Source organism: Cavia porcellus, unplaced genomic scaffold, assembly GCF_034190915.1.
Source record: "Cavia porcellus strain 051 isolate PalLab524CR breed Dunkin Hartley unplaced genomic scaffold, mCavPor4.1 scaffold_21, whole genome shotgun sequence".
Lineage (NCBI taxonomy): Eukaryota > Metazoa > Chordata > Mammalia > Rodentia > Caviidae > Cavia > Cavia porcellus.
Genome location: NW_026947504.1, coordinates 17,274,597 through 17,295,554, shown reverse-complemented (window position 1 = coordinate 17,295,554; position 20,958 = coordinate 17,274,597). Strand labels below are relative to the sequence as shown.

The following is a 20,958-nucleotide window of genomic DNA, read 5'->3' as shown; positions in this document are numbered from 1 at the left end:
ATTTTCCCACTATTCCTCCATCACTGGCTGAGCTGGGCTGGGAGCTTGGTCTTCTTGCTCTCCACTGTCCCCGGAAACGTAGGCCACTAGCAGTAATGGCTGGATTCTAATTCTGGAAAGTGTAATAATAACACCTTAGGTGGGGCCTGTCACTATTTGGACAAACATACTATCTTTATTTTTATTCATTAAAGAAATTAAATTAAGGAAACCAAACAAATAAATGAGCATATTGAATTTCCCGCAGCTATACCTCTCTTCCCAGAGCAAAAATAAATTCTTTCTCCAGAGGAAGGTCAGACAAGGGACATGTAGAAACAAAATGCCCCAGTCCTCTGGTGCCAGACACCTGGACTTGCCATTCTGCTGGGCCGAGAGGTCACTTCACTTCAGTACCCGATTGCCTGAGAACTTGGTTTCAGGTTGAGGCAGGTTGTGGGCTCCAGAGGCAGGGACCATGTATGGTTACTGCTGTATGTCCCAAGTTCTCTGACTCTGCACGTACATGTTCCCGATTGACATTTAAATAACGAAGGAATGAATGGAGTCATGCTCTTTCTGTTTAAAGATTTGGAGAGACCTCAGAGAAGATGTAAAAGTGGTTCTAAGTCAGGAGGTCAGAAAGGGAACTCGAGCTGTAGGGTCTTTCTAGTCTGGACTTTAGGAAAGAGGGAGACAAACAGGTATGGAAACTCAGTCTGGAGGACGAGGTTCCCATAGCAGTTTGGCAGAAAGGTTGCATTAGAGCCCGTGTTCTTCACGCTACAGAGAACGTTTTAGTACATGAGTTGAACAGCAGCCAGGTTGAGTGGTGGGAGTCTGGATCTCAGTATCACCACACCCTTGCTCTCTGACCTTAGGCAAGGTGTTTACTTTTTCTGAGTCTCCGTTTACCCACTAGGGACCCAAGGTGGAGAAAACCTTAATCTGCTCCCAGGGAGGGCAGCTAAGCAGTCTGGTGAAATCATCAAAGTCAAGTGCTTTGGGGGCTGAAGAGTTGTGTGCCAGGCAAGGATTAGTATATCCTCTTTACAGACAATTTAAAATGGTTTTGGAGCCCAGCGAAATGCGCACAGCTGGCAGATGGACCTCCGGGAAGCAGACAGCAACAGGCTGGAATGAACCCTCACTTCTAGGCAAATGAACCCTCTCCTCCTTTGTCAGCAAAGCAGACCAAATCCCATTTATTTCTGACATAAGCAGGCCTTTGGCCACCACCCTGAATGCTACTAGAAGTCAAAACTCATGCCCAGGCATCTCTAAGGCAAAGACAGTGGGCGCCTTGGTGCTGGCTCTCTCTTGTGAGGCCCACTGCAGGCTGGGTTGGCTACCCAGGCCAAGATGCAAGGAAGCCTCTAATCCACAGTGCCTAGCACTTAAGTCTCCAGCTCTTTCCTCCAGCCCTTCTGACCTCATGCTGTGTACCTGGTTAGTGGGCAGAGGGCTGGTCTGCGGACTTTTCTCAGACAATGTGCTGTGAAACACCACTGTGGACTGGTTATAGTAGGTGGGAGGAGAGAGGATTCTATGGTCAGATGGAAACACTGAGTTAAATATTTGCACAGCTAACATTTGCCGAGTGTGTCAGGCAATAGTCTAAGTATTTTGCAAGCATTACCCTGCAGTAATCTTGAAACACATACTCACTGTCCATTTTACAGATGAGGAAACTAAGGCTTCTCAAGGTTGTCTTCCTCAGGGTCCTCAACTGGTTGATGTCAGTGCCATGATCCAAACCCCAGTAGCCTGCTTGTAGAGCTCCTGCTCTTAGCCAGTGAAATGAACTGTCAGGCATTGGTGGCTGTCAGATTGTGGAGCTTTGGTGACAGGAGATAAAGAGAGGGATGCTTTTATATTTGCCTTTTAAAAAAACATATACTAGGGATTGAACCAAGGGAGTGCTCAGCTATATCAATGGCCATTTATATTTTCTTATTTTGAGTAGGAGTTTGCTATGTTGCCCAGACTGGTCTTAAACTTATGATCTCCAGCCCCTTGAGTAGCTCCAGCCTCTATGCCTGGCTTGTACTTGGTTTTGACTCGGCTCAATGTCAAACAGTGTCCTGGCAACTGGCGGAAGATTAGGATGAAGCCAAAGTTTCTGACACTCCCTCTGAGAAAGAACTTCAGGCAGGAGGTAAATGGAGGCACGATGCGATGTATCTGGGGAGACTGGGCTTTCAAGAGTAGTCTTTCAAACCAAGAACTAGAGAACCATTGAGAGGTGGGGACAGGGAGCACAGGCAGAGGAAAGCGTGGGCATGTCTGGAGCTGATGGAGGGCATGCAAAGCAGCTCCTCGGTTGAGGGAGGGGGTAGGACATGGGAGATGAGGCCAGATGTCACCAAGGACAGTCACCCAAGCCTTGACTTTGAGGCTTCTGGGTGGGACAAGGGAGGGATGAGAAAGGACCAATAGTACAATGGGGCTGTTGGCTCCAACTGGGGACACAAGAGGAAGAATTAGTGAGCAGGGGCCAAGTAGGTGGTGAGAAAGAGGTTGTTTTTGCATTTTCTTAATTTGAGGGGGTCACTACTAAGGCCTCTCCCAATGCTGACCTTCTCAACTTCCCTGGAAGGAAGGAACATCTTGCTACAGCCCCTCCGCCCCCAAATATTCTGGGCAGGAAGGAGCGGGATCTGTTTTGTCAATGCAGCTTGCAATAAAGAGTCTCATTCAGGGAAGCAAACAGCTGCTTGACTATTAATAGGCAGGGGCCTCAGCCGCAGCCTGCTGGGAGGGCCTTGCGTGTAATCCTGCAAAGGTGAAATGCTTCCTTCTGCCTGTCTGAGTTTTGCATGCTGTAGAGGGACAATAGGTCAGTTGCTTATTCTCAGGTCAGTCACCCCAAAGTGTTTTCTGGGGCAGTTTGGGAAGTGTTTGGGCTGGCCCTGCTGGGGAGGCCATCTTTCCTGCTTTAAGCTGGACTCAGCCTGAGGGTGAAGGAGCCCAGAGGACCTAGAGCCAAGAAATAGGCATTCCTGGTGGATGTGGAGGTCTCATTGGACTTTCACAGCTGCTCTATGTAACTAACGATCAGGCACCACCCAAAAGCGGAATCAGAGTTGAGTGGCTGAAAGAGGGGTGTCTGTCTAGAGACAGAAGGATGGATGAAAGGACCTATGATAGGAGCAGAGAGAGTGCAGCTTGAGCCTAGGGTCCAGGAGAGCCATGGGCATCCCTGGTTACGAGCCAGGCCACAGCTGAGGGGAGCCTGGGAGTCTAGACTGAGAGGGTGAGGCCTAGGGGAGCCACAGTCTCTTGCTGCTGTCATCCTGATGTATGACCTCACTATGGCCAGCCAGATCACCCATCTGAAGGAGCCTGTGGAGAGGGCAGCCAGGAGCAAGCTAATGGAAACCCGCCTGGTATCCTGGGCTGTACCAGGGCCAAGTCCTGCCATGCTGGAGGGCCTGTGGCTCTTGCCCAAGTGGGTGTAGGGCTCACAGGCTGGTGTTGTTTCCCACCTTCTCAGGTGGCAGCTTCAGGTGGTGGCCACTTCAAAGAGGCCCCATTTAAAACAGGACCTTGCCTCAAGTTTCCTAAGGGCCCTGACCAGGCTAATGAGATCATTAAGAGGTTCCTTGTTAAATGAGTTTAAATAGAGTTTGCCTGTAAGGCCTCTGGCTGAGCTCTGTGCCTGGACTCAGTTTTTTAATGTACACGTGCTTGCAGCCGTGTGTGTGCATAGCAGAACGATGGAGAGGGCAGGATCTGGTTCAGACTGTTGGGGATCCTGGCCCAGTGCTTTCTGGGAGCATGATCTCCGGTGCATTATCTAACCATACCTCTGTGCCTCAGTTTCCTCATCTATAAATGAAGGCTGCTAGCTGTACTGCTGAATCACGTTGTAGAACCCTACCAATGGCTCTCCACTGACCTAAAAAAGTGATCCAAGTTCATTAGACCCCATGGCTTCCCCACCATTTTTCACACTTTTCTCTTTGACCTCAGGGACCAGCCCTCTTGATCCAGCCTTCACACGATGTGGATGCATCTTGGAGTTCTCTTTCTGTCATCCGTCCTGGCCTCACTTTTCAGTCTATTAGGTTTTAGCTCGAGTACCCCTTTCTGCAGAGCCCTTGTTGATGCATCACACCAGTTCGGGTCTGCTGCCCATGATGGTGCCTACATTGTATACAGTAATGTTTGGCTAACTTGCTGGCTTTCTGTGCTTGGTTGTGAACCATCAAAGGCAGGAATTGTGCCTCTCTCCTCACGGTAACCTCTGGCCTTCGTGCTGCTTGGATGGTTTCTTAGTGAGTCTCCATGGTTGATTTCCAGGTCATTCTCTGGTTGAGAGTATCTCTGGATCTTCTCCTATGAGCTACTTTTTGAAGCTGCTGTTTGCCGCTTCTCACCTTACTATTGGCCTTGACTCAGAAACACTGTCACGAAGCCTGTACCAGAAACACGGCAGAGGGAAGCCCAGGCCTAGGGGTCTGAGCCAAGTCTACCTGGACCACATCCCCATTCCCTCATCCACACCATAAGCTTCAACTTCTTGTTGTTAACCAAGCCTGTTCCAGCTTGGCTGGCTTTGCCTGAGAATCAGATACACATTTCTGGAGCTTTCCAAGTCTGTGAGTCCTTCCCAAATCCCCAGTTGTGGAATCTCTGCTGGGTGCCTAGACAGATGGATTTCTATGGGCTTGGTGGGCAGTAAGGTGGAGGAAAGCTTGTAGCTGTGTATGAGAAGTCTCCAGCTGTCTGGCCGACAAGGGTAGGGATACAGCATTTCTCAAGTAGCTTTAGTGAAGAAGGGGAAGGGTGAGAGACAGTAAGGGAAGCACAGTTGGGGACAAGGCAATCGAGATCAAGGTGACAGCTCTCAGAGTGGGTGGAAACCCATAGTTCAGGATCAAGCATGTGAGCATGGTGACTTCTGCACCAAATCAATGCTATTGGAAAGAGTCTAGTGGTTAGAGGGGCCACTTGGGCTTAATATGCATCTCCCTGGTAAGCAGGTGTCTCCTCACATGGAGCAACTGGGTGTCCTGTGTGGATATATGCATCTCATTTAGATATTTCAATGAGGACAGACCCCAGATCCTTTTAGCCATCAATGCTGAACAGAAGCGTCTGCCCCCTGGACACCTGAAATCGATGATACTAATAAAAACAGATATCATTTATTGAGCTCTTAGCAGGTAGCAGGCACTTTGCTGAATGCTTTACGTCTGTCACCTCAAAGACTGTCAGATCTGCAAGAACAGGAAGCCTGTCTGTTTTGTCTCACCGTTGCATCCCCAGGGATTAACAGAAGCCTGACACATAGTAGATGCCTAATACATATTTATTGCATAAACAAATAATCCTGCCTATTATCCCTATTTTATAGACAAGGAACTGAGTCTCAAAGGCTGAGTAACTAAGGCTGTGCAGCCAGAGGGATGGGGAGCCAAGGTTTAGACTCAGGGGAGACTCCAGATTCCTGGACTTAGCTGTGCTCTCTGCTGTCACTGCCATCATCTCAGACCTTGCTGTCAAGTGTCCTGTGAACCAGCCTCACTGGCATCTCCGGGGGAAAGTTGGACTTGCAGAATCTCAGCAGCACCCAGGCCTATTATATCAGAGTCCACATGATAACAAGGCGCCTAAGTGACTCAGTGGCCCATTAAAATGCAAGAAGCACTGACTTGCCAGCTACCTCACCTCCACAGTCACTCAGGGGGTCTGTGAGCCTTAATCAAACTGCACTTGCCCGTGGGGTCCTTTGTCCTCTGCCATGGGACTGCTGAGTGTAACTGCAGCGCTGGCAGCTATGGGCACGACCTTTAAATTTATTACCACTTAAGGATCAAAAGCATATTTTCACCTTTAAATCAGGCACGTCCATCTGGTTTGTGCCACCCCCAGGAACATGTTTGTGAGAACAGAGCCAGGGTTTTCTAGCTGGTAGTGGTCTGGTCTCTGGACAGGACTCTCTCCAATGGGGTCTCATCCCCGTGGGGACCCTTCTGGAGTCTTGGCTCTTCTACATCGCATCATGGAGGCTGTGGATTCTCAGCCCTGGTCTCTGTTTATTATGAACAGATGATTTAATCCAATAATTATATTCATAAACAATTCCCCAGTGATTTAAGAGGCTGTGCTTACTTGGGTTTTGAAGCTTATGGGTTTGGTCTTTCAAAACAGCGTGATGAACTGCTTGTGTAGCAGAAGGACAGGGAACATGGCTCATGGTTTGCTTTAGCTGTGCCTTCCCCTGTCCCCTTGTCTCTCCACTCCAGGCTCCCAGGTCCGCAGCCCATCGTCCTGTTGTGCCATTGTGGCCATTTTGTCTGTGGCCTCTCCTAATAATGTGTGTGCTGCTCCTATTCAAGAATTCGAGTTGAAGATTTGCTTTGGATCTGCCTGATTTCTACTTACAGTTTTATTTCAGTCAAGAGTTCTTAATCTCAACCACCCAGAGACTGTGTATAACATTTGGTATGGTGGGGAGGTCAGTAATTTTCTCATTCTCAGTGGGCCTGTGATCCCGAAAATATCCCTGGTTTCTCCTGCTTCTGAATTGTCGGGATCCACATTTGATTCTCTCGTTGTATTCAGCTCGGGTGAGCTGTATCTTCTCTGCCAGTGCATGAGTTCTTTGCAAGTGAGGGCAAAGGCCAATACCATTTACAGCATGAGACTCTTTTCAAAGTGCATTAGCCTCTTCCCTCTAACCCACATGAAAGACCTTGGAAAGTTGTATGTTATTTGCAGGTAATGCTTAACGTATAGTCTATTTCCCAGAACTTTTAAATATGCTATGGTCTGCCTGCTACAGACTCCTACATAGCATGATTATATAAATAGTAAGAAAGGAAATAGCCTTATATATCATCAAGTCCAACAACCCATTTTACAGATAAGGACACTAAGACCAAGAGAAAACATTTCTTGCACAAAGACACACAAAAAGTTCCTGTCAAAATTAGGGCTAGGAACCAAGTGTGCAAACTCCCCAGATTTCATGCCTGTCTCCCACAGCCTTTCAAGAGGCCCAGATACAAAGAGATATTCTCAGAAGAGTTTAAGATCAATGAATGAATATTGGGCAGTTCAGAGAGCTAACCCAAGCAGCAGACTGCAATAGACTTCTTGTATCTTCTTTAGTTAGCTAAAGTAAGTTAGTAGTACCTTGTTCCCTGCCACCCCCACTCTACACCAGACTGATACTGCAATTTGAGCCTGAAAAGGCAGAGAGGGATTTTTCTCTTTGGAGCTTAAGATTAAGAAGCATTAATGTGAATCCATTTGACTCCAGCCTCAACCTTATCACTTCAACCTCGATGCATTCATTTGGCAATTATGTATTGAGAACTTTTACAAGATGAGCACTGTGCTGGGCTAAAGAGTAAAGTTCAGTAGATACAGACGTGGCTCCTGTCTTCAGGCTCCTTACAGCTATGAGAGGACGGTTATGCCTTATCCTCACTGGCCATGGAGCTGACTGATGGTACAAACCTGGTGGAACCTAGGAAGTCTAAGCTGCTAGATCACTTCCATCTCCTGGAGGGTACAATTGCAATCACTATCCTTAATGCTAGGATTGGAAGGGATTTAGAGCTTATGCTCTTCAAACCTTTTATTTCATATGGAGAAATGGAGGCTCAGAGTAGCCAAGCAACTGACCCAAAGAAATCAGAGAATAGAGGTCTGGCCAGGACCATCACCCGGGTCTCAGAGGTTGGTCCTGAGAGTTGGATCAGACTCAGCAGTGAGGTGGGCACTATGTGTAGGGGTAGCAGTGAGGTGGGGATGCACACAGGGTGAGAGAAACAGGGAATCAGGCAGCCCTGGGTGCCACGAATTGCAGTGGAGTCAAAGAGGGCTGCCTTGGCTATGAGGCCAAGGTTATTATCACAGGGAAACTGTCATGGACTCCAGAAACTGAGCCCAGGCCCAGGTCTGATGTTGTTCTCAGGCACTGGGGGCTTGGCAGGAACATGAAAATGTTATTGTTGAGTTTTTGGAGGACTTCTGTATATCAAGCATCGCTGTCCACTGCTCCTGACAATGAGGACATTGTCCCTACCTCTACCCTTTCAAAGCATCTGAGCATCAAATAATAATGATTATTTTTTAACAGCAATCTCAGCAGCCATTTATTGCAGTGCAAGTATGTGCTGACGATAAGAGTTGTGAGCCAGCAAGCAATTGGACACAACTGCTCCTCACAGTGACAGCCACAGCCAGTGTGCGCATCCCAAGTACGGTGGTGAAACTGTCACAGACAGAGACTTGCACTGAGACAGGCCAGCAGTGGTGGGATTAGAACTTGGTACCTCTTGTCTTGACACTGTTCTGGCTTTGCAGGCAGCAAAGACGACAGGCACAGCCTTAAACCTCTGCACAGCCTCTTTCCCCATCTGCTCGCCCTTCCTGACTCTCTCTGCTCCACAGGCAAACCCAGCACTGCAGGCCCAGCTGCGACCTCCCCGGGCTGACACAAGGGCACTTCTTCCTGGCTGAGTCTTGCTGCCAGCTCCTGGGTCACTCACTGGTGTCTACACCAGCTTCTACGTCCTAGGCCTCAAAGGCTTCCGGTCTCTTCCTCTAATCCAGAGGGTCATAAACAGAGGGAACGGAGCCCCAAGCCTAAACCCAAGGGACTGGTTTTGCAATAATGCAAAGCTAAGAAGAGAAGAAAACAGCTGATCTGTCTGGATGATGTGTGTGTGGCATGGCAGGCCAGAGTTCAGATTCCTCCACCCAAACAGCAGAGAGGCATTTTACTCAGTGAAGGGACCGGCAGCAGCCAGGTATAGCACTGAACAACACTTAATGGGAAACATGAAAAATTTAGTTATATTTGCAACTCTCATACTGTTTCAATTGGATGCTAACATCTCCTTAATACAGCTCCAAGTCTTGCTAATGTATGTGTATACACACACACACACACACATATACACTAAAAAAATTTTTTTTTTATTTTTAAAGAGCAAGCCTTGGGCTTGGAGTCTTTGGCAAGCAACAGTATCTAATTAGAATTTAATAGCATTGTTTTTATTGTATTTATTTTTACTTTTAGCTCCTATTTATGGCAGGTGAGACTGGTTTTCCATTTGCAATAATGATTTCAAGTTTCCATTTTAAAGATACCTATTTAAGTTAAAAAAGAGTCTATTTAAAGAAAAACCCTAAACGAATAATAATATGAGTGGTACACAGACATAGCCTACATGTAAAGGTGGTGCGGGAACAAATGAAATTTGGGAAACACTGACATATATGACATGAAACAAAGCAGTCATATATTCTGAGAATCAAGGACCACTGCGTTTTAAAAGCCCAGAATTCTACAACTCCAGTATATACAACCTTAGCACCATGAATCCTAAAACAAATCATATAATATGCGAGATACTACAAAATGTAGACTCTTACAGAATATTAGCACGTGAGGGAGGTAGCCTTGAAGCCATATGTCAGCCCAATCTCTTATTTTGATGTGGAAAAATTGGGACCCCAAGAGATTAAGGACATAGTGAAATAACACTTGTGAAAGAACCTTTCCAAACGCATGTTTTTCAAATATGAGGGATATTTCCAAAGAGTCCCCAGAGTCACAGGACTTAGACTGAGACTTGGGACTGAAAGCAGCCTTCTTAGCTCCTGTCCTCGCATCTATGACATCCCTGGGCCCACTTGGGTATGACAGAGCATTTGAGGTTTTGGGGGCCTGGGCCCAGCCTCTGTGGGAGCAGAGGAAGGGGAGGCGATGGCCACGGGTCCCGGGCCAGGGAATGTGCAGTGCTGTGTGAAGCAGCCTGGGCCCACTTTATCTTCTCCATTTTCTGAGCTATGGATTCCCACTTGCAAAACCAGTGTGGTGCCAGATGGGCTCCAAAGGGAAATCTGTTCTTTGATCTGACTCAGCGTCTCTGTGAGACCTCAGATTTTCCTTCTTCCTGGCCAACAGTCAGACAGACACCCAGGCACTTCTATTCCAGTTTCCTAGGGCTGTAAGCTGATTCCTGGATAAGAGTAGGGTGAGCCATTTGAGTCTCAGAGAGCCTTGATGGGGACCAGGGTATAAGATGAGGCAAGCTCTTGAGAACTATTGATCTGATGAAGAGAAAGGAGACCCAGTAACTAGCTTCTGCAAGAGTGAACTTCATTTTTCCTTGTATTTCAAAATTATGGCTTTCGTTGCCCAGGGGGCAACTGCCCTGAGAATTGGCACTCGGGGTGTGGTGACAGATTAGACCTCTGGCGAGGACAGACATGTCTTTCTGACTAGGTGCTTTCAGGTTATTCTGCTTTTACAATTGCCCGCCTAACCACAGGCACAAAATGTGGCCACACGGTTGAAAGAGAGAGAGAGGCCTGTGTAGAGGGCAGGGCGGGTCAGCAGTTCCTCCATCCCCACAGCCAGTGGACCTTTTCCCTGACCATCAGACATCAACTTCAGTCCAAGTTTCCAGGAGGCCCAAAGCCCTCGAGTTGCCCTCTTCTTGTGGACAGCATCCCTCTGCCAGGCCCAAATTTTCACACTCACTTCTGAAGTGTGTTCTCCCTCCTTCTCCCCGAGGAGCTGTTTCATGTGGCTCATGGGAAGGGAAACACCACGGGCAGCTGGTTCTCTGTAAGCACATGGCCGGGGCGACAGCAGGCACCTTTTCCTGAGGTCTCCTGCCCACAGTACCCTGCCCGAGTCAGAGGCCCTTGATATGGGTGATGTGGATTCCTGCTTGAATTCCAAGTGGCCCTGAAATGGCCCCACAGACATGGCTGACCCTTCCCTGCCCACCCTCTCCCAGACAGGCGCCTGGGGAGAGGAAAGAAAGGACCACTTCTCCACTGCCGGCCTCCAAAGCAGCTTAGCAATTCTCTCCACATTAATCATGGAAAAGACAGCATGGCCTAGCCGGGGAGGGAGAAAGTGTCCTTTTCATCTGTCTGCCTGCCTGGGTCTTCGCCTCAGCTAGGATCTGTTTCTGACAGCTGTCCCACCGTCTCAGACCATTTCGTCCTCTTCTGCTGCAACCTCAAAGGACAGCAGGGTGAAGTCATCGTCACTTGCCTGGGTACGGGGTTGATAGCTCGTCTTGTTGCCTGTGTCCCCTAGAACTCTGTTCACAGCCCCTTGGCACCCATCCACAGGCTCCCCACCCACCTCCCTGGCCTTACCCTGGGCTGGAACTGTTAAGTATTTCCTCATTAAAGCCCTGGCCGCTTGCAAAGGCCTGCAAGCCAACACCAATAGTTACAACCGCCTCGGAATGTTTGGGCAGATTTTTGCAGTGAGGAGTTTATGAAGTTGACAGATTTTATGGCTGGGAGACCATGCTGGTGTAGAGGAACCCATTTCTCCAGGGACTGAATCTGCTGTCTTAAGATCCTGGTGGCAAGAAGAGGTAGGGGAGGGCCAGAAGGAAGACAAAAGGCTGAACAAGAAGCAGGAGTGGCCGAGCACTGGTCAACAAGGTGATGGTTGAGTTAGCTACAGAAATGTGGGAGAGGGTACCAAGGACACTCTTGGCTCCAAATGAGGGAACTTGAACTCCACAAAAGGGGAGCACTGGCTAATGAGCTCCTTTTACAGTCAAAGGAACAGCCCTTTGAGCTTCCTGGTTTTCTGTTATCAATGCTGGCAACCTCAGAGCAGGATGAAGGATTCTGGGGCAGGCTTCACGAGGACAGGGAATCATCCAACTGGATAGAGCATTGGGCCTATGATTTCTCGGGCAGAGGATCCCCAAAATGCATGACATTTGGAAAGGTATCTGTGACCAGGCTACTGAATCATACTAGCTGTTGTTTATATTGAGGAATGAGCTGGGAGTTGGGGCAGGGAGGCCAGGGTGGTAGATAAGGTGCAGGCAAGACTCAGAGAATGGGCAGCTAGGGTCTCAGGGAGGATTATGTAGGTCCATGGGAAGGAGGTGAGGGTATATTCTGGGGGCAGCTGGAACTCACAGACAATTTGGAATGGACTCAGAAGTCCTGAGAGGGGCAGATATGGCTCTCCAGGGATTCTCTGACTGAGAATCCTTCTTCCTGCTATACCATGCTGCCTTCTCACAGCTGAACTCTCCGCCTGGGAATCTCTACCTCAGGTCTTTAGCTGGCTGCCACCTTGAGCTTCCTGTTCTTTGTGGATAAGGAGGAAATACAAGGAGGGATCTTGGTAGGTGTAGTAGCCTCCTAAAGCAGTGGCAGTGAATTTTTCAGAGTTTTCAATGACACACACAGCCCGCTGTGGCTCACGTGCCATCAGTTCACCACCACTGTCCTAGGCTGCTGCTGTCATGGAGCTATAGACCACTCTGTTTGAAAGGACCTTACTTTAACATCAGGCCCAGAGAGGAAAGGGAGCCTGACCAAAGCCATATCACATATTCGTAGCAAAGCAAGGGTCACACCCATTGCTCCTGGCTTATCTTTCCGCTGGTCCACATGCTCTGGTTGATTGCAACACACTCTCAACCTGACAGTCTCTACAGGTCAGAGCCAGGGCAGACCCCCACATGGTGCAGGCAGGGGTCCATCATCCCTGAGAATGACAGGCAAAGAGGAGTCAGGAGAACGGCCAGGAAAGCATGTGATTCTTCCTCATCCCACAGGTAAAACTATTAACATAACAAACACCCACTTCTTTTCTATTTTAAAGAAATCCATACTTATATTAAAAACATTATTAAGCAGAGAAGTAGAAAAAAAAACTCATTGATGATCTCAATTCTCTCAAACCTAGCCATTGATAAGAATTCAGTATAAAATATACGATACCAAGCTGATTGATGTCTTGCAGATTTTACCAGATGGATTCTTCCAGGTTTTGCTTTCTCTGTTTAATGTCACCCCAGCATCTAGAGGGAAACAGTGACACATAAAAGAAAGAGCTGGACTTTGAGATCCTGCCTCAGAGTGGCTGTCATAAGCATGTGGTCTGAGTAGTTAAACAGGGTCTCGTGCTTAGAGAGAAATTAAACTTCTTAAATCATTTATGAACAAGGTGCTCAAGTTTGCAGTGGGCCTGCAAATTCAGTAACTGGTCCTGCTGGTGGCCTGGGTGAGGATGTGCTGTGCCTCCGAGACCTTGCATGTCAGGTGGGCTGACCGGAGTGTGTTCCTTGCAGAGTCGGGAGGAGATGCGGATGAGTTGGGCTTCTTGGGGAGCAGCAGTCACTTTGGGACCCTGCTGCTGCTTCTTCTGTAGATTCATATACCTTTCTCCCTCACTCTGCATAAAGAGGCCCTTTCCATCTTGGCAAACAAGTGCCCTGCTCCCAGAGCTGTCTGGATCAGCCTCTGGAACTACCCCATCCTGAACGGTCTCTACTCATTGGTGAGGCTCATGAGGCCCTCTGTCTACTTCGGCATGTGCTAACAAGTGGCCAGCTCCTTCTCTCGCCATGGTGGTCTCAGAGTGAGACTACACAGATCACCTGCATCCCCAAACATGTACAAAATGAACATGGATACACTGAGACAGGGTTGCTAGGCATTTTCTAAAAAGCTGTTGTTAGCTAGGCGCAGTGGCACGTGCCTGCAGTCCCAGCTGCTCAGGAAGGCTGAGGGATATCACTTGAGTTCATGAGTTCGAGATCAACCACAGAAAGAAAATAAGAAGGAAAGAGAAAAAGAAAGGAAAGAAGTTATCGTTTTATATAGTGATAATTTCCTTAAATAAAGGATGTTTTGGCAAAGAATAAAAAAGGCAGAAAGGACAACCCAGAAATTAAAGACAATCCTAAAAAACGGAGAGTGTCGCTTTAAACAATCTGCATGGTTTTCCTGTCTCATCTGGGGCCAGCGTTTGGGGTTGCTTCCTTAAACTGCCGAAGGAGACCTGGTCTTCTGGCTCCCTGACTCAGTGAGTTTTTTCAGTCACAGTTGTGACTTTTAAGGGGTTATTTTTTTTCCATCTTGAAAAAGCAGCAGGGTCCATCAGTTCCAAAACCTGTTATTAATCCTTAAAAAACTTCCGTGTTCCAACCAACATGTGGGCATGCTTTTGAATGTTTGTAGTGCCTCCCTTACCCTCTCAGCTTTCAAGAAGCGGGACTTCAAAGGCTGTTTCCCTGCTGAAATTAACACTGGGCCTGGAGGGCGGGGAGAGAGCAAAGCATGAGTGGAAAAGTAAATTGTATTTTTCTTCTAAAAGGGATCCAGACCAGTCACTGTATGAATGGCCTCAGTCCAGAGGACAAACTCTCAGGAGGCTGAGGACAGGGCTGGGGGTGTTCACGGGAGGTGGTGACCAGTCCCTGCACCCTGCGTGTTCCAAGGGAGGCTCTGTGTACCATGTTAGTGACATGGAAGTGTGTCGCTGGGCTTCAGAGCAGGACTTCAGAGCATGCTGGGTCCAACCGTGGCCTCTTGTCTTAGCAGTGATGTGGATGAAACTCGTCCATGCCTCAGTCCTTTCTGCTGTGACGTGGGGATAAGATTTTTGGTGAGATCCAAACCACTTAATGCAAGTGTCACAGTGTGTGGCTGTGTCTGGCATGGACACAGGTAAATGTTAGCTAGAGGTCAGCTATTGTCAGCACAGGTGAAAGTCTCTAGAGGACAGGATCCATATTGAATTCCTTTTTCCAAAGCCTCCCTAAGCTTGAAAATTTCTATAGTTCCAAGCCCCGTGATCAGAGAGAGCTTGATTCCTAGAAAAGAAGCAGAACCTCTGCTCCTCCTGGCCCTGGGCACTGAAGCCTGCTCCTCAAGAAAGAACCTGGGGAATCCTGTTCAGCCTCTCACAGAGGACAGGCTCTCAGGCCTCCATCTGCAAATAGCACAGCAGTGGCATCCACAGGACAATGTGATGAGGGGACGGGTGTGGTGCAGGAAGCCAGGTTGTACCTGCCATAATTGCTGCCTTGGGGTCCTGCTGTGTTCCCTGTGTTAGCCAGGTCCCAACTTGGGATGAAACGTGGAGTTGTGCCTGAGACTCAGGAAGGGTCAAGATGAGGAAGAGCGTGGACAGAGTAGAGGGAGGGTGCCTAAAAGGGAGGCTGGGGCTGAGCAGAGAGGGGGGAGAAAGGCCCTGACTTAGCTGCAGGTGGTCTGGGGAGACTGACAAGAAAAGCTGCCCAGGAAACAGTAGAGAAGGCCCAGGCCAGGAAGGGGGAGCCCTGGTCCTGAACTGCCACGGCCTTCGCCTCCTAAGCAGTCACTCAGGGCCTGCGACACTTCCTCTGAGCGTCCCTGCCCTTGCCTATCCTCTGCTTCATGGTCACTGCTGACCCTGTCCTCTCCCTCAGCACCAACTGCAGTGCTGTTTGGTATGTGGGCTCCATGTCGGCTTCTGTTTTCCTCAGTAGACACGATAAGGTCCAGAAGACACGGCATCAGGACTGTCCACCCGCACCTCTCACCTCAGCACTGGGCTGGGGCACAGCTGGCTGCAATAAATACTGGTCAGACAGATAGACTGGAGGCAAAATGACATAGCAGCAGCAAGGGTGGGAAAACAGTTTTGTTAGTGATCTGAGATTCTGTGCACGTATATGGCTAAAGGCTTCCTTCCTTTCTCCTTTCTCTTTCCTCTTCTCCTCCTCTCCCTCCCTTTTTTTCTCTTTCTCTACTTCCCTTTTCTCCTTTCACTGTCTATGTACTAAGTGCCCACTGGGTCCCCAATCCTCCGTTAGGCACTGGATCCTCTGTTGAACAAGACAGAGAAAGTGCGTGTCATTATGAGACTTGTATTCGAGTGAAGGAGACTGACAAAAAGATAAGCTACTGTCAAGGTTTATGTCGGTGGCCCCCAGCCCTAATGAGTTTGCATTGTGCATTTGTGATTGTTCATTGTCTAGTGCTTGGATTGATGGTGTCAGTGCTCCACCCACCTAGGGGTGGAGCCAGGATGTGATGTAATGGCAGGAAGAAGGTGTGTCTGTCTCTTGACGGTTTCTGCCTTGCCCTTTGCAGTTGCCATGAACTGTGGCCCCGACATGTCACCCTGCCTTGGAGCCAACTGAGTATGGACTGAAACCTCCAAAAACTGTAAGAAATAAACCTTTCCTTTCCCAACTTTGGTCATCAAGTATTTTGTCTCAGCGACAAATAAAAATAACTAAGACAGCTAGCTACTAATGTGAATGTGGCATGCTGTTTAGGGAAAACTATCGTGGGTTTCAGGTGCGGCCATGGTGTTAGGGTGGGTAAGAAGGGAAATCTTTGTTGGACAGGGAGAGTCTGAGTGCGTGAAGAGACGCACACACAGCCATGGGATAGTAGGACAATCCTCGGATGGAGGGTGCAGCTGGAGTCCAGGACAGGCAGGAAGGTTCCATAAGTCCTGGCTGTGCTCTGGAGATCTGAGCCAGAAGGGCATCCACCAAGGCCACCTGTTCTATGATGGAAGAAAGAGCCCGGGCAAGGGAGGGAATTGCCCAAGCATGACAGGGACAGAGCAGGGCCCGACCCAGGAATCCTGGCCCTTGTCTGAACTCTTGCCTCTGGGCAGGTCCTCAATTCTTAGAGAAAAGAACTGAGCACTTCCCAAAGTACCATGCTAGGCTAAAATTACAGGAAGGAAAGTTGGTGGGACTTCTGAGAGTCTCATCTACTCTCCCAGGAATTGCCAAGCTCATGCCAGAGGTACAGGGGCATCCGGGGCCTAAGGGGAGTCTTCTCATCCGTGCACTTCACGTTCTCTCCTGCATTTGGCCTTGTAGGAATCTACCAGTTAAAGGGTGGAGGCCTTTTCTTCATCTCACCAGGAAGAATAAGTTCCAGAAAGAAAGACATGTCCCATGTCCTTCTGGGAGCTGAAGGCAGCACCCAGGTACCTGGTACCCATTCTTGCTTCTAGCTTCTGTGGAAGCAGAGACCAACCATCCATGTTTTGTGACTCCCTGTGCTATGGGTTAAATTGGGGCTCCCAAAGTCCTCACTTGACTGGTCCCTGGGAATATGAGATTATTTGGAAATAGAGTTTTATAGATGCAATGAAATGGAAATAAGGAAGTGCTGGTGTGACCAGGGGAGAAGTGGGGGATCTAATCCAGTGTGACTAGTGCATTGAATCCGTACAAGAAGACAAGAGTCACATGTGGAAGGCACACCTTGTATCCAAAGTGACCCTCCAGGAGTAAGAGAGAGCACCCCAAACTTTTAAGAAACTGAATTCAGAAGAACTCCCCTCTTTGAAACCAGGGCAAAGCTGAAACCAGAGCCTGCTCATCTTGACACAAACCTCACCGATGCTCAAGGTACCCTTCCTACCTTGGTCTGAACCAGTTCAAACCAAACACTGTCCTTTAGCCCTACTGTGTGTAAAACCACATAGAAGGAGACAGGAGATCCAGATGGTGAAGACACAATTCTGCTCAAGAAGCTGACAACCTATGGAGTGTAGCTATGTGGTACAACTTGCCCAGGGTGTGGGTAGAGTGCATTTGTGCTTGAGGGACTGTGGAAGGTTTCATGGAGATGGTAACATGTGCATAGGGTCCTAAAAAGGTAGGCAAAGATTCACCAAACAGAAATAATGCTGATAGTTTAATCCTTAAAAATACCTGACTTTGTGCTTTCCACAGTGACACACTGAATCCTCACCACAGTCCCATGAGCAGTAGAGTCACAGGACTACTTGTGTTTTATGAGGAAACCGAGGCACAGAGAAGTTAAGGACCAGCCCAAGAGCACAGAGCTGTAAAGTAGCCATGAACAGCTGCAAAAACCAGCAGTCTGTCTCTGCATGGTGACCAGTCGGACAGAGACAGAGGAAAGCATCATTCTTGGCAGAAATAAATGGAAGGCATGAAGATGGAGAGTCAAAGGCTTTTGGGAGAAGTGGAAACACATTCTGTGTTCCTCTACACAGAATATGAAGGCTTTACTTCAACCTTGGCTTGGCCGGTGTGCTGCACAGCACAGCAGTTAAGACCCTTGGCTGTGGAAGGGGGCTGCGTCTTCAGTTTGCTCTGGATGGCATGCTGTATTCATCAGAATAGCTTTCGTTATGCCGCAGTTAAAAAAAAAAAAATGACCTGAAAGTCCCCACGGCTTCTAACAGCCCAGCTTATTTCTTGCTGGTGTTACATAATCCTCATGGCTCAGCTGGGGGTTTCCTCTCCTTTGCACCATCCCCACTCTGGAACCCAGGCTCCTGAAAAGAGATTGCTGGACCGCCTCACCCACATTGGGAATTAACATGTTCTAGCCCAGCAGTAATGTGCAATCCAGGCAGAGCTGAGCCGGTCACGTGGCCCCACCCAATCACAAAGGAAGCAGGAGGTGGCCATCTTCTGTGAGCCAGCCAGGCAGAAAGCCAGAAATGTTTGCTGAGCAGCAATAGTGATGTTCGCAAAGCTAAGCCGCATTAAATAACAGCGAAGCACAGAGCGAAACACCAATTTCCTCTCCAATCTCATCTCAGCACTCAGATTATTTTGAAGAGAAAGCTTCGGTTAAGTACTGGCGTGTCACTGACACCTTCCCACACCTGCTCATCTCTCACCAGTGAGGACAGGGTCTCAGGCTCAGACCTTCGGGCAGCAGCAGTAGCCAGCCTGAAGTTACTCACGTTATCCATTTTCATAACTTTGGTTCTCACCTTTGTCCAATAGGGAATTTTATTAATAATAAGAGAAAAAGCTTGTCTTTGAGAAAAGGATTTAACACAAGTAAATAAAACACCAAGAAAAGCACGGTGAGCTTTAGAAGCTGGGTTCAAATCTGGATTCTTCTATTTAGTTACCTGCCTTCAGACAGGAAAGCAAGACTCTCGAAGCCTCGATTTTCCCACTTGTAAAATGACAGTAATCTGTGTAATCACACCACAAGGTGACTATGACATATTGGTCAAATTCCCACCACACTCACTACCTGACCCACTGTGAGTTCTCAATGGTAGCAATAATTAGCTGAGTAGCTCCTGCCCCTTGCTGGTCTCAGTTTCCCTAGCTATGAAGTGGGTTTGGGGATGTGATCCACGGCAGGATACTGTCTTCGCTTTGGATAGTTGTGGTAGATGCTGGTGCTTGAAGCTCATGGCAGGGAGAGGACCCCAGTGAGCCTGAGCACCCTCACTCTCCACTGCCCCCTCCCTCCCTGCAGGTGTGGTGCTGAACCTATACTGACAGCTGTGTTTTCTTTGCTCAGCAAAAGACTTAATCATAAACAGCAGAAATCGGGTGACCGCCCCCCCAATCTCCAGAAAGCCTCACCTGGAGGCTTGGGCGAGAAAAGGCTCCTTGTGTCTGGGGTAGGGGCAGGTTCTGCGTTCCTCAGATTCAACCATCGTGCAGGTTTGCTCCTGGAACACAGCTGGAGGGGCTAGACCTCTGTCAGAAATAGCACCACACAGGGCCAGGGTGGCTTGCTGTGGCCTCCCTGCTCACTCCAAGGGCCCTGCTGGTGCCTGGAGGGCTGAGAGTCACAGCAGCCGAGACAGGACACGAAACGCCCCTCGTGGAAAGGATCAAGCTCCTCCCAGCTGTGTTCCGCTTCTGTCATCTGGGGGTCTTGTTCTAGAAGCCCAGTATACAGAGGCAAGGACTTGGGATGGGTTATCCTATGCTAACCCTCATCCCTCATCCCTGCAGCCCACCCTCCTCTGGCTACGCCTTCTGTGCCGGGCCTCCTCCAGGCACGGACACCTGCCTTGCCCTTGCCCCGCTGCAAACGCATTTGCCTCTTCTCTGGACTGCCTTCTTCCCTGTTCCTTCCCTCACATCTCCACAGAGCCAGTGCCTCATGGAAGAGGCCGCTCTGCTGCTGCATTCGGAGGGTCTCCCCAAACACCTTCCGTCTCTGTGATGTTCCTGCTTATTGTCCTCCTGCCTACTCACTGTCTCACATTCCCCACTGGAATATAAGTTCCATGGTGGCACAGACCATGCCTGTCACTATCTGTGTTTTTTAATGCTCAGCAAAGACCTTCACCAAAAACATCAGCAGACCCTTCCCATCTTGCCGAAAGCCCTGTTCTGAGCTCTGCCCCCCCGCCCCCTGGTACTTAATAAATACTTGTGAAATGAATAAATGAATGAATAAATAGAAGGAGCATGTGAGAAGAGCCCTTGGACAGTATTTCTTTTATCTTAATAATAGCTACCAATCTGATGAGCTTTCTTAGCGCCCAAATCGTGACATTACATGCACTATATACATTACATACATGTGCTCATTTAGGACTTCAAAGACTAGAAGCGTGGGTACTGGTTTCCCCAATTTCAGATCCCCAGAGAAGACAAGTACCTGCCAAAGTCACACTGTGAGCCTGCAGAGTAACTCCAGCCCCAACTGCCAGGTTGGTATGTGATTTCAACCTATACCTCTGATACCCAAAGGTGGGCTGCACCTTGCCCTAAGGGAGGTGATGGGGTGTTCAAGACTCCTCACTGTCTTCCACCATCTTCCTCATTGTGTTCCTCCACAGAGAGTGTACGAGGTCAGCATCCACCTTCCGGGTAGCACAGGTGTAGCTGGGGTCTCTGAGTCATCTGAATTCCCGTGGCCCCACAGGTCAGCTTCCAGGCTTCAGGCTGTGGTCCGAGGCTACTCATCTGCCTGGCATTTTCATCTTGCCCAGCTGGAGGTTGTGCCGGGCTCACCAAGATACACAGAAAGGGCTCAAGGCTGAGCTATGGTGCTCTCAGCCTCCAAGAATGCTGCTGACTCACAGTGACTCAGGGGCTACGTAGGCCCAGCCCTCAGGAGGGAGGAGAGAGTCTCGTGGTGGAATCCTGGCCAGGCCCCCGCTTGTGACCTGCATATAGGGAAGGCTCTGTTCACACTAGAGACAGCTATTATCTAGCTCCAAAACCTTTTCCTCTAGGGGCTTTTGTTTTCCCTGTCTGTGCATAGAGCAGATGCAGAGAATAATCCTTTGACGCTGTCATCCATGATTAAGATAATGAAAGTGAGAACCAGGTTTCTGATGCCAGTGTGAAGAATTGGGCCTGGACTTTGTGGAGGCCAAAGTTGTGGCCTGAGCGTTGGGAGTCCTGGGTTCCAGTCTCGCCCTTGATATCAACGCACTGTGTGACCTTTGTAACAAACATTACCTCG

The 20,958-nt window shown here is 48.8% G+C and overlaps 1 long non-coding RNA gene across 1 annotated transcript in view; it reads right to left on the bottom strand.

Moving 5' to 3' along the window:
- The window catches only part of LOC134471928 (uncharacterized), a 37,326-nt gene extending 16,773 nt beyond the window's left edge, over nt 1-20,553 (bottom strand). Inside the window, exons 1-2 of the long non-coding RNA XR_010041679.1 lie at nt 20,146-20,553; nt 12,727-12,806 (exon numbers count right to left, since the gene is read on the bottom strand). This is a non-coding gene — a long non-coding RNA (uncharacterized LOC134471928). The remainder of the gene's footprint in view (nt 1-12,726; nt 12,807-20,145) is intronic.
- Nucleotides 20,554-20,958: the final 405 nt, after the last annotated feature.